This window comes from Rhinatrema bivittatum, chromosome 3 (assembly GCF_901001135.1).
Source record: "Rhinatrema bivittatum chromosome 3, aRhiBiv1.1, whole genome shotgun sequence".
Lineage (NCBI taxonomy): Eukaryota > Metazoa > Chordata > Amphibia > Gymnophiona > Rhinatrematidae > Rhinatrema > Rhinatrema bivittatum.
In genome coordinates this window covers 88,161,446-88,172,381 of record NC_042617.1, presented here as the reverse complement: position 1 = coordinate 88,172,381, position 10,936 = coordinate 88,161,446, and the positions used below count along the sequence as shown (strand labels likewise).

General features: G+C 41.7%; 1 long non-coding RNA gene across 1 annotated transcript in view; it reads right to left on the bottom strand.

Annotated features, from left to right (window-relative positions):
• Positions 1-1,566: 1,566 nt before the first annotated feature.
• LOC115088547 overlaps positions 1,567-10,936 on the bottom strand; it is a 20,044-nt gene continuing 10,674 nt past the window's right edge. The window contains exons 3-4 of the long non-coding RNA XR_003855801.1: positions 7,160-7,317; positions 1,567-1,662 (exon numbers count right to left, since the gene is read on the bottom strand). This is a non-coding gene — a long non-coding RNA (uncharacterized LOC115088547). The remainder of the gene's footprint in view (positions 1,663-7,159; positions 7,318-10,936) is intronic.

The following is a 10,936-nucleotide window of genomic DNA, read 5'->3' as shown; positions in this document are numbered from 1 at the left end:
CAGCAGTAGCATAATGTAGACAGTGTTGCTAGAACAATTCTGTGGTTGTCTGCATCCTCAGAGAATGAGCAAATTTCTTTCAAAATCTACCTAGCATCGCTCTTGTTTATTCTGCACTAATGGTTCTTAACTCAGACCTCAAAACCTACCCAGCTAGTCAGGTCTTCAGGTTATCCAATGTGAACATGGATGAGACAAATGTGCATGCATCAAAGGCCCAATATATGCAAACGTCTCTCATAAATATTCATTGTTGATATCATGAAAAATACAATAGACTCTAGGGTCACTAAGATAGGTTTGGGAAGCCCTGTGTTATGGAATTGTGCACCAAATGTTATGTTGTATAGCTGAAATACATTATGGGCCTCATTTTCTAAAGTATCGCAGGCCTGCGATACTTTAGGTAATGACGGGTGGGGGACCGAAACGGGGGGGGTCCTGTGCTAGCCGGCCGCGATCGCACCATAGAAGGTGTCACTATTGGGCGTGAAATAGGACGCGAAAAGGGACTTACCTTTTTCGTCGTCCGTGGCGTCTTCACGGAATCGGCCCCAGTGACACCCCGACTCCTCTGGGGCCGACTCCGCCCCCATTCTGGTATTGCACGCAATAAGGGATATTTCGCGTGTGAGCCACTTGGAAAATGAGGCCCTATAGTGGTCTCTCTACAGTGAGGAAATGAATCTAATTTTTCACTTGAATGTGAAATAATAGTTTGGAGGAAACTATAGCAGGTCATTGTACAACCTGCTTTCCCAATCTTTTAAATAAGGGCTGTCCAAAGCAGTATATAGGAAAAAAATTATGCAATGCAGAACAAAAATCAAAACATTCAAAATTAAATGTAAAAATACAATAAACCCAAAACAGTCCACAAAATAAAATAAAAAAACAGGTTCTGAATGACCTGCATTTAGGGCAACAGAAGGAAAAGTCCCTGAAAACAATACTGCTTTATTCAGACATTTCAACTGACATGGAACTGGTGGAGAAGACTGGGAGGTAAGAAACTGCAAGTTTCGCCTTTTCTTACTTTGACACATAATACAGATTTCATTCCAAGATGGGGAAGATCACCTTCAGTTGTGGAAAGCATACAAAGGTTAAAAAATACAAGGTGCTTCCTTACTTTAAATAATGGTAACTTTCTGTCACTGACCAGTTATATATATATCAGACACCCTGAGCAACAGTGGGCAGTTTTCGCTAATAAGAATTATAAATAAATAAATAGCCTTCCCAACCCTCAGTGTTATCCAGGACCAATTTGGCTAACAGAACCCTACATTTAAAAATTTTTTTTTTTTTTTGGTAAGATGTGATTCTTCTATGTGTGCTAGTATCATGCACCTCACTTGAAAAATCAGTCCATAAATCTTTATTAAATTCAAATGTTCAAAAAATCAAGTACTAAAATGTCCACAATGTTTCAAAAGTTCTAAAAATGAAGTACTGTAAATAAGAGTCCAGATGGTATAAATCTTCAATCAAAAAGCCCTGAAAGTCAAATTCAGAAAACTTCCTGATAAAATTCATATAATATAAAAGATTTAAGAGGCTAGACTAAGTACTTCCACGTTCAGTGAAATGATCTCTTTCACTCTGCTTTCAATGTAGTCGTCTTTTGCCGAGATAGTGGCTTCCAGGGGTTTCAGTGTCCTGGTGCAAAAACAATCAAATTTAATCCATTTCAGCCTGCAGAAATCAAAGCCAATGAACCGCCTTCTTAATGATATAAATCAGATACTAATCTTGGTGTTCATCAATGGAAAAAACATCAGGCTTTCCTGTTGGCTTAGTAATTGTCTCAGACTCACACATCTTGTCCCTAGTATCACTGACAAGTCCTTGTCTGAACAATAAGAAACCCTCCCATATTCTGAAGAAATTTTTGGCATTCAGGAGTGAATTGCTGTTTTAAGATGGGCTCTCAGCTCCAGTCCTCAAGGGTCATAAACAGATCAGGTTTTAGGGTGACTACTTTATACAAATTAGCCTTGTTCTAAAACTGCTGATGAATATTCACAGTGGGTAACCGAAAACCAGAACTGTTTACCACCCTTCTTGAAAACCCCTGTTTTAAGGGGTGCAGCCTGCAACAGTATCATAAATCAGTGGGGCAGAGGCTGTCCTATGTAAGCTATTGTCATAAGGATTTCATTCAGGGGTGGGTTGCAGGAAAATACTGGCCCATGGGGTATCTGATGCCCTCATGCACTTTCCCTGCAGCACATGAATCAACAGTTCCCAAAAGCACACTGTCAACCCTGGAACCCAGCAGAATTGAGCCAACATATTTCCAAAATAAACTTCATCTTTCCTAAATAAGAAGTTGACCACATTCTAGACGATGGGTGAACAGAGTTGCAGCCCTCGTTCCATCCATGCAAATTGGTGGGCCCCCTACATATCTGCTTATATCTCTTATAGAGATATATTCTGTTCTTGTTCTGGCTCTTGAACCAGTTGCAAGTAATGATACTGCCAGCCAGTGTCAGACACACACAAGCTCAGTCACAAACATTTTTTAGATTGCAGAAACTTTATTGGAACATACATACTGTTATCTGTAAGACATTCGTGTTAAGTCATTTCTAAGTTCTATGTAAACCGAAGTGATTGGTAACATTGTTACCAGAACGTCGGTATATAAAAATGTTAAATAAATAAATAAATAAATACTAACCCACAAAGACACATACTCTCTCTGACACAAAGGCACACATACAGAGTATGTGTCTGTGTGTGTGTGTCAGAGATAAAGATACACTCGCTCACAGACATAGTGTGTACGGTTGTGTGTCTCTCTCACTCTCGCTGACACAGACACACAAACACTCTCTCTGACATGCTACTGTTGTTCTGCTGCTTATGTGCTCACATACAGGCCGATACAGTAAGGAGCGATAGGAAGAGCTGTGTTAGTGCCGGGCGCACCCGCGGTTGCCGCACGCACAGTCCGGCTCACCTACTGCTCGATACTGGGGTAGATTTTTAAAAACAGCGCGATTGCGTACTTTTGTTTGCGCAGCAGGCGCAAACAAAAGTACGCTGGATTTTATAAGATACGCGCATAGCCGCGCGTATCCTCTAAAATCCTGGATCGGCGCGCGCAAGGCTGCCGATTTTGGGCAGCCGGTGCGCGCCGAGCCGCGCAGCCTGCCTCCGTTTCCTCCGAGGCTGCTCCAAAATCGGAGCGGCCTCGGAGGGAACTCTCTTTCGCCCTCCCCTCACCTTCCCCTCCCTTCCTCTACCTAACCCACCCCCCCGGCCCTATCTAAACCTCCCCTTACCTTTGTCCGTAGATTTACGCCTGCGAGAAGCAGACTGCTGGCGCGCCGTCTTCCGACCCGGGGGCTAGTCCGGAGGCCTGGACCACGCCCCCGGGCCGGCGCCATGCCCCCGAAATGCCGTGTCCCGCCCCGAAACGCAGTGTCATCGGGTCCCGCCCCCGACATGCCCCCTTCGACAAACCCCGGGACCTACGCGCGTCCCGGGGCTCTGTGCGCGCTGGCGGCCTATGGAAAATAGGCGCGCCGGCGCGCAAGGCCCTGCTCGCATAAATCCGGGCGGATTTACGCGAGCAGGGCTTTTAAAATCCGCCCGACTGTATTTAAATAGCTTGCAAATGCAAGCCGCGTCCAAGAAGCGTCCGTGAAGCGTTAGGCCCGCGCAACCCATTTTACTGTATAGAGCGCTATACAGTATCCTGGGTGCGCTGGCCTAGTATCATGGACATGCTGGTATCTGTCATTTCAAATGTCATTTCAAATGACATTTGAAATGACAGGTACCAGGAAGTGGACGGTTCTCCTACGCTCGGGATTGCCAGTCCTCTCTCCCCTCCTCCGGAAGCAAGGCGCAGGGAGGGGGGGAGAGAGGACTGGTGAAACGACATGTAAAGTGTAAAGCAACGAAGCGACTTACTTTTTTTCTTGCAGCCCTCCTCCGGAGACGGACATCGGTGGAGACGGACCGCGGCTCCCCTGCCTCCCGGGGGGCAGCTGGCAGCGAAAGTGGTCCCGCCGGCGAAGATGGATGCCTGCACGGGCGAAAGCGGCCCCTGTGCGTGCAATTTGGCCTCTCAAGGCGTGACATCACATGCCATGACGCCAAACGTCGTGACGTCACGCCTTGAGCGGCCCAATTACACGCACAGGGGCTGCTTTCGCCCGTGCAGGCATCCATCTTTGCCGTCAGCTGCCTCCGGGAGGCAGGGGAGCCGTGTTCCGTCTCCGCCGATGTCCGTCTCCAGAGGAGGGCTGCAAGAAAAGTAAGTCGCTTCGTTGCTACTTTTTTTTTTTTCGCTTTTTTTACGCTTTCATTGCTTCGGGAGGAGGGGAGAGGGGACTGGGGCTGCCCCGGAGACCAGCACCCATGGATGCGGCCAGGGCAGGTGAGCGGGGGCTGGGGGAAAGTTTGCCGCCTACCCTTACCCCTGCCTCTAACGCAGGGGTAAGGGTAGGCGGTAAGTTAGCAGGTTAAACGTGCGGCAAAACTGCAGGTTAAAAAAGCGATAGTCGGGGCACGCGTTACTGTATGGGAGGGAATAGCTAAATCGATCGTTTACATCTAATATACACCTCACCTGAGTCACACATGCAAAACACAGACAAACCCTCACCAAACACAGAACAAAGAGACAAAGTATAACCAGAAATATGCAGACAGAAACTGAACTGGAAACCGTAACAAGACAGACTCTGCATACAGTGCATAAATGGAAACATCACTATTCCTCATTAAACATCAAACAATAAAATCAAGATATATAAACCATCAATCATAATAGTAAAGCCATGATCATAAAAAGAATATTTCAAAACAGCTGATGAAAAGAATGCCCAATCATTCATTTGTTTAAATTATTCCCAGATGCCACTAAAAGCAGAATATAAACCAAATAAATAAATAAAATATTTAAAAACAGAAGACATCAAATAACACCCAATTATTAAAACTAATAAGGATAAAAAAAAATCCCCTGCTCTCCATCCCTGGGAACTTTTGATTTCTAGTCAGCCTGAGATTGTCATGGATTAGTTCAGGGAGAGAATGGTACAACTTTCTTCTGTCTCTCACATCTCCATATTCTCCAACATGCATACACGTACACACCTCTCATATGCTCTCTCACACACACAAATACATGCACACACATTCTCTCTCATGCACACACTTTCTCTCCTAGAACATACAAACATAGGCTTCCTTGGGCCTGCACAGCTTCTCTCTCACACACACATGCTGTCTTACATGCTATTTGCTCACATGCACCTACACATTCACCCACATGCTCAAACACATGCTTTCTCACACACACATGCTCCATCTCACATATATATGCTCTCTCACACACACAAACACTTGCTCTCTCTCTCCCTGGAACATACCAATAACAGAAGCCTACTCCTTGGGCCTGTGCAACCTCTTTCACACACACACATTCATGTTTTCCTACATTATATTTACTCACCCACATACTCTCACTCTCTCTCCAAGGAACATACAGGGTTCAAGCAGCATCAGCGTTCTTTCTTCAGCCAGGGGGCCCCCACTAACACAACAGCCTCCTTGCCACACAGCTCGTGAGCGCAAAAGCATCTTTTCGCCATGCAGCCCTATAGGTGCAAGAGTCTCTTAAGTGGTGCAGCTCCCAGCAACTACCTCTTTTCCATGGCATGGCCAGCTGACAGAACCTCTTCTCTTCGGATGTGTGGGCCCCGCGGACAGCAGCCTTCTATTTTCTGAACTCATGGCCCAGCTGACAGGGGCTTCTTAGCTTCAGCTGTGCGACTGAAGAGAAGAGGCTGCTGTCAGCTAGGCCGCGAGGTGGAAAAGAGAAGGCCACGTGGCCCGGCTGACAGTGGCCTTCTCTCTTCGGCTGCACAGACCCAGGCAATTCAGCTACTGTGTGGGCCCGGCAGACGTAGCAGCCTTCTCTTCGGTCTACAAGAAGGAGGGACCCAGTGGAACAAAACACTTCCTCAGAGGAATTGCTGGGGCTAAATTGGGGGTTAAAAAATGATAGGCGGAAGCTGTGGTGAGACTCTGGGAACATGCCCTGACTGCAGGAAGCCTGCACAAGTTAGCCCCACAATCACGTGACTAGCCTGACCGGCTCACCAGGGCATGCCTGAAGCCCCAATAGGTCAATCTGCCCCTGATTTCATTACCACCCGTTTTAATGAACAGTCAGTTTTGGGTGAGAGAGTGAGGCCAGCAAGGTGGTAAATCCCATCTAGGGCACAAAACTGAGCTTGTGGTGTGATGTTGGGTTGCTTACCGGCCTTATGCTTGTTAGAGACTCCTGCAAGCAATTTAATGTGAAAAGGCAGGGGTAATGAGAGAGTGACTTGATTTCCATTTGTTTTAAAGGGAATGTTTCTAAGATTAAAAACTCTCTGAAACTAAATTATGTATTATGTAAGAATTTACTTTCTGTAAAGATGTCTTTCTTATGTTCCAATTATTTAAGTTAAAAGTCCATCTGTTGCAGTGGCACTCCAACTTCCATTGCTTACTTAGAGGCAAATGTACTTATTAGTGAGTGCTCTCAAAAATGAACTGGTACCATGAGGAATTTTTCTCTTGATACTAGCTTAAGTATTATGTAAATGATATTGCAGCATTTATTTTGTAGTAAGTTTTGCATGAAATAGAAGATTTTATTGCAAAACATAAATTAAACTCTGGGAGGTGAAATTGTTTTGTAGAAAATTGAATTGTGCAATTTTCTATACTTAATTTAACAATTTATAAATCACTAATGAACTGATTTGCATGATTCTTCAGGTCATTAGTAATTTTGCACAATTTTTGTGAATGCCTTTGCAAACTCATTTTCTATTGATAAGCAGGGCTAAATTAGCTATAACATGTAGGAGACTCATCCAGCAGCCAAGCTAGTAGAGCTTTTGCTCAACTAAACATGTGTGGGAATTCCCGCTTACGTGTTGCCTCATGAGCCCCCAGTTTGGTGAACCTCGGTCTTTTGTGATTTTTTTTCTTGTTGTAGCCTACTTTTTCTATCTAAAAAGTTGGCAAACAGCTCTTTTAAGTACTACCTTCCAAAAAAAAAAAGAAGAGAGAGAAGATTTTTCCTCACAATCAGACTGATGCACTTAAAAGCACATTTTCTGTGTGCAAGACTTACTGCTGAAACAGTTTTATGTACAGAAAATTTGCGTTCCAAAATGGGAATACTGCTTAGCACCCTCTCATGGAAATGCCATGGAAATAAGGCATTAAGTAGTACTCTTCGATGCAGAGAGGTACGTTGGCCCAACTCGCTTCTACATTGGTGCTTAAAACCTGAAAAGAGGAGAAAAAAAGAACAAAAAAAGTTCAGGAACACCTAGCCAAATAAGTACTGACTTATCCAGCTGTCTGCCTGCAATTTCACTGCTGCCACTTAACTGGATAAGTAACTTATCCAGCTAAGTAGTGGTGAACTGTGGCCAGATAGCTGTTAAGTCAGCTGCCACTTAGCTGGATAAGTACTCTCTCCTGTCAGCCATATTATGTGGGGGTAAGAAATTTGTTCATATCACCCCTACTCTTTTTTTTTTTTTTAATTCTTTATTTATGATTTTCAAATTTACAAATAAAAAAGATTCTATATAAGTAAAGACTTGCAAAAAAAAGAGAAAAGTATTTCACAAATACATATTAGGAAACAATATCTATGGTTAAATAGTATCTACTTATCTCATATTCTCTTAATTGAAATTCCAAAATATACAAACTAAATAAAGTACTTTACTTTTATACAATTATATATATTCATCCATCAGAAATAAACAGGGAGAGGGCAAGTGAAATCAAACTGAGAGAATTTATAGAAATTATTTATCTTAACAGTGGCATATAACATAGACTAAGTGGAACCTCATATGATTAACCCTCAATTATTGACCGGGGAAGAGGTGGTTGGTCTTCTGGCATCTATGAATTGGCGAAGTTCTGATTGAAAAAAAATAAAACAGTCATCCCCTTTCTTAATTAAACATTTACATGGATATCTAAGCGTGAAAGCAAAACCAAGGGATACAACATCTTGTCTCAATCACCCCTACTCTTATTGAATTACATTGGTTACCGATTAAGCAAAGAATTGAATATAAGTCGCTATGCATACTATTTAAATCCATAAATAATAAACAAACTGAATGGCTAAATGCTCTATTACCTCTCCACACCCCACAAAGAAACCTTCGTTCTGCAAATAAATGTTTATTAATAGTACCATTAATTAAAACTGTGCATTTATCAGAGGTCAGAGAACGGGCTATCTCTGTTGCAGGTCCCAAATTGAGGAACTCACTACCCGAAGAACTCAGACTACAAAAGGACTTAGACTTAAGAAACAACTGAAAACGTTTTTATTTAAAAGTGCTTATGACCTGGCTGCAGAGTAAAAAATCAATATTAATCTATATTAAACATCCAACCACAATCAATGTCTCTTGATATAAACTCTATGTTACTGAATTCTAATGGCACCACCCATGTTATTTATGAACTATATTTTACTTTGTATAGGTGCCCATCTGTAAACCATTATGATGGTGAATTACTTAATGACAGTATATAAAAACTCTTAAATAAATAAATAAATATGTCTGTGCGATCCTTAAGGGTTGTTTCCTGTGCTTAAAGCTGTGTCATCTGGCTTTATTTTGTTTTTATTTCTTTTTATTTTATCTTTTTTTATTTTTTTATCTTATTTTAGATCTCATATTATTTTACCAATATTGTTTTAGCTTGTTGAATTTTATTGATTTTATGATATTGCATATAATTATCATGTTATTAATTTGATTGTTTTATAATAAGTTCAAGTTCTACTGTTTTATTATGTAATTTTGATTGTATAATTATATTGTGTCCTCTATATAATTGAATGTAAACCATTGATATTGTTTTGTATCCTGTCAATCTGTAACAAACAAATTAAATAAATAAATAAAGCCCCCCCCCCCCCCCCCGCCCTTCCCGAGTTAAAATGTATGTTTGGCCTGTGCCAAATGCACATTTTCCTTTCGATGTGCTTTTTTAAAACTCCTGATGCGTTAGCATAGCATTAGTTTACTGCATTGGAGAGTTAAAAATATTGTAATCTGTCCGTTAAAACTGTGTGCTGATATCCAGTGCACAAATTCTTAACACACAGAATACTGCAATGGCCTGAATGTCAGGAAAGAAAAAAGCCCCAGTAAGTGGGTTTACAGGTTGTATTTGTGGCAGAAAAATGTCCATTACAGATGTATATGAATATTTGCTAACTTTTCTTGGGGCCTGACCATGACCAGACTCATTTTTACAATTGTAGACAAATTTCCCCAACGTCCTTGTGCTATGAATGACTAGAGATGTGCAATCGTTTTTCACGATTTAGTCAATGCCAACGACATTGTCTAAATCGTCATTGTTGGGGAAGTTGGGAAAAAGAATCAAAATTCCACGAATTTTCGGGTTAAAGTCGGTTTTTTATTACTGCACACTAACGGATGTTAGTGCGCATGGACTATCCGTTAGCGCGCAGTCGCTGGACGTAGTGCGCAGTACATGGCGCCTCACCATACTGCGCACTAACGGATTATTAGTGCGCGCTCAGTACATGGCAGTGCGCGTTGATATATGTTAGTGCGCACTAACGTAAATTGATACTAAATTGACACTTTTTTTTAAATTGAAGGTTGAATATGTATTCCTATTGGGTGTCTTCTTGTTTTTTATTCATTACCAAGGTTACCAACAGCCAAGGTGCTGTTTTTTACAGATTGTTTTATATGGGGGATGGGGAATGGGAATGGGGGATAGAGCTATTAGCTTTTAGCTTGAAGTTCTAATCCTACTGTAGTAGTGTGTCTGTGGATATTGTGATTAAGTCATCAATCATGTGACTAGAATTTGTTTGATATATTATGCATAATATTCATTTGCATCATTTTTGAATTGGCCACTTAATTAATAGGTTTATTTTCCCTCCTACTTTTAGTCAATAGGTAGCTATAATAGCTATATAATAAGGGGTGCTCTGCTTATGTGTTGCTTTTGTTTTGTGGGTTTGAGGAGAAAACATCAGTCAATCAGTCATTATAGCTAGCTGCAGCTGTTGATTGATAGCTAATATTATACAGCCTTTATTGTTATTAATAAGGGGTAGCTGCTAGCTGGCTTAGCTAGCTGATACTAGTATCAGCCTATGATACTAGCCAGCCAGCCAGTAGCCATTGCCACTAGCCACAGTAGCATATAGCTACTGCTAGCAGCCAAGTACCACTAGCCAAAATAGCCAATAGCCACCAACCAGTGAGCTGAGCTGAGCTCTACTCTTTTTTTCTGTTTCTTGAGTGAGCTCTTCGTTCGCAGCATTCCTAGCCTAGGCATAGGCAGGCACCAGCACTCCAGTCCAGCAGCAGTGCTTGCTTATAAAGGACAAGGTAGGTGCTTTGACTGCTTTCTGAACATTGTAGCAGTAGAGTTTTAATAGATTTATAAATATATAAAATTATATAATATTATATTTATCAATATTATATAGATGTATGTGTAATCTACTAGATTTATCACTAATAGTGTTTATAGCTAGCTAGCCATAGCCAGTGACACTAGGCTAATAGCTAGCTTGGCTATTAGCCTAGTGTCACTGGCTACTAGCTATTAAAGCCAGTGAGTCACTACTATCAAATCAATTCTACTACTAAACCTATAATTGGCCAATAGTCTGTCCAATATCCTATATTATGTTTCTTGTGCTTGGCTTAAGGCTTCTGCTCCTGTGTGTGAGATTTGTGGGTAAGACTTGAAGTGGGAGGGAGAAGTTATTTTAGTCCAAAGAACAGAATAGGCCTGAAAAGGATATGAAAAAATAAGAATAGGACTTCTCTAACCTCAATGCTTGGCTTGCATGTAGTATTAACAGAAA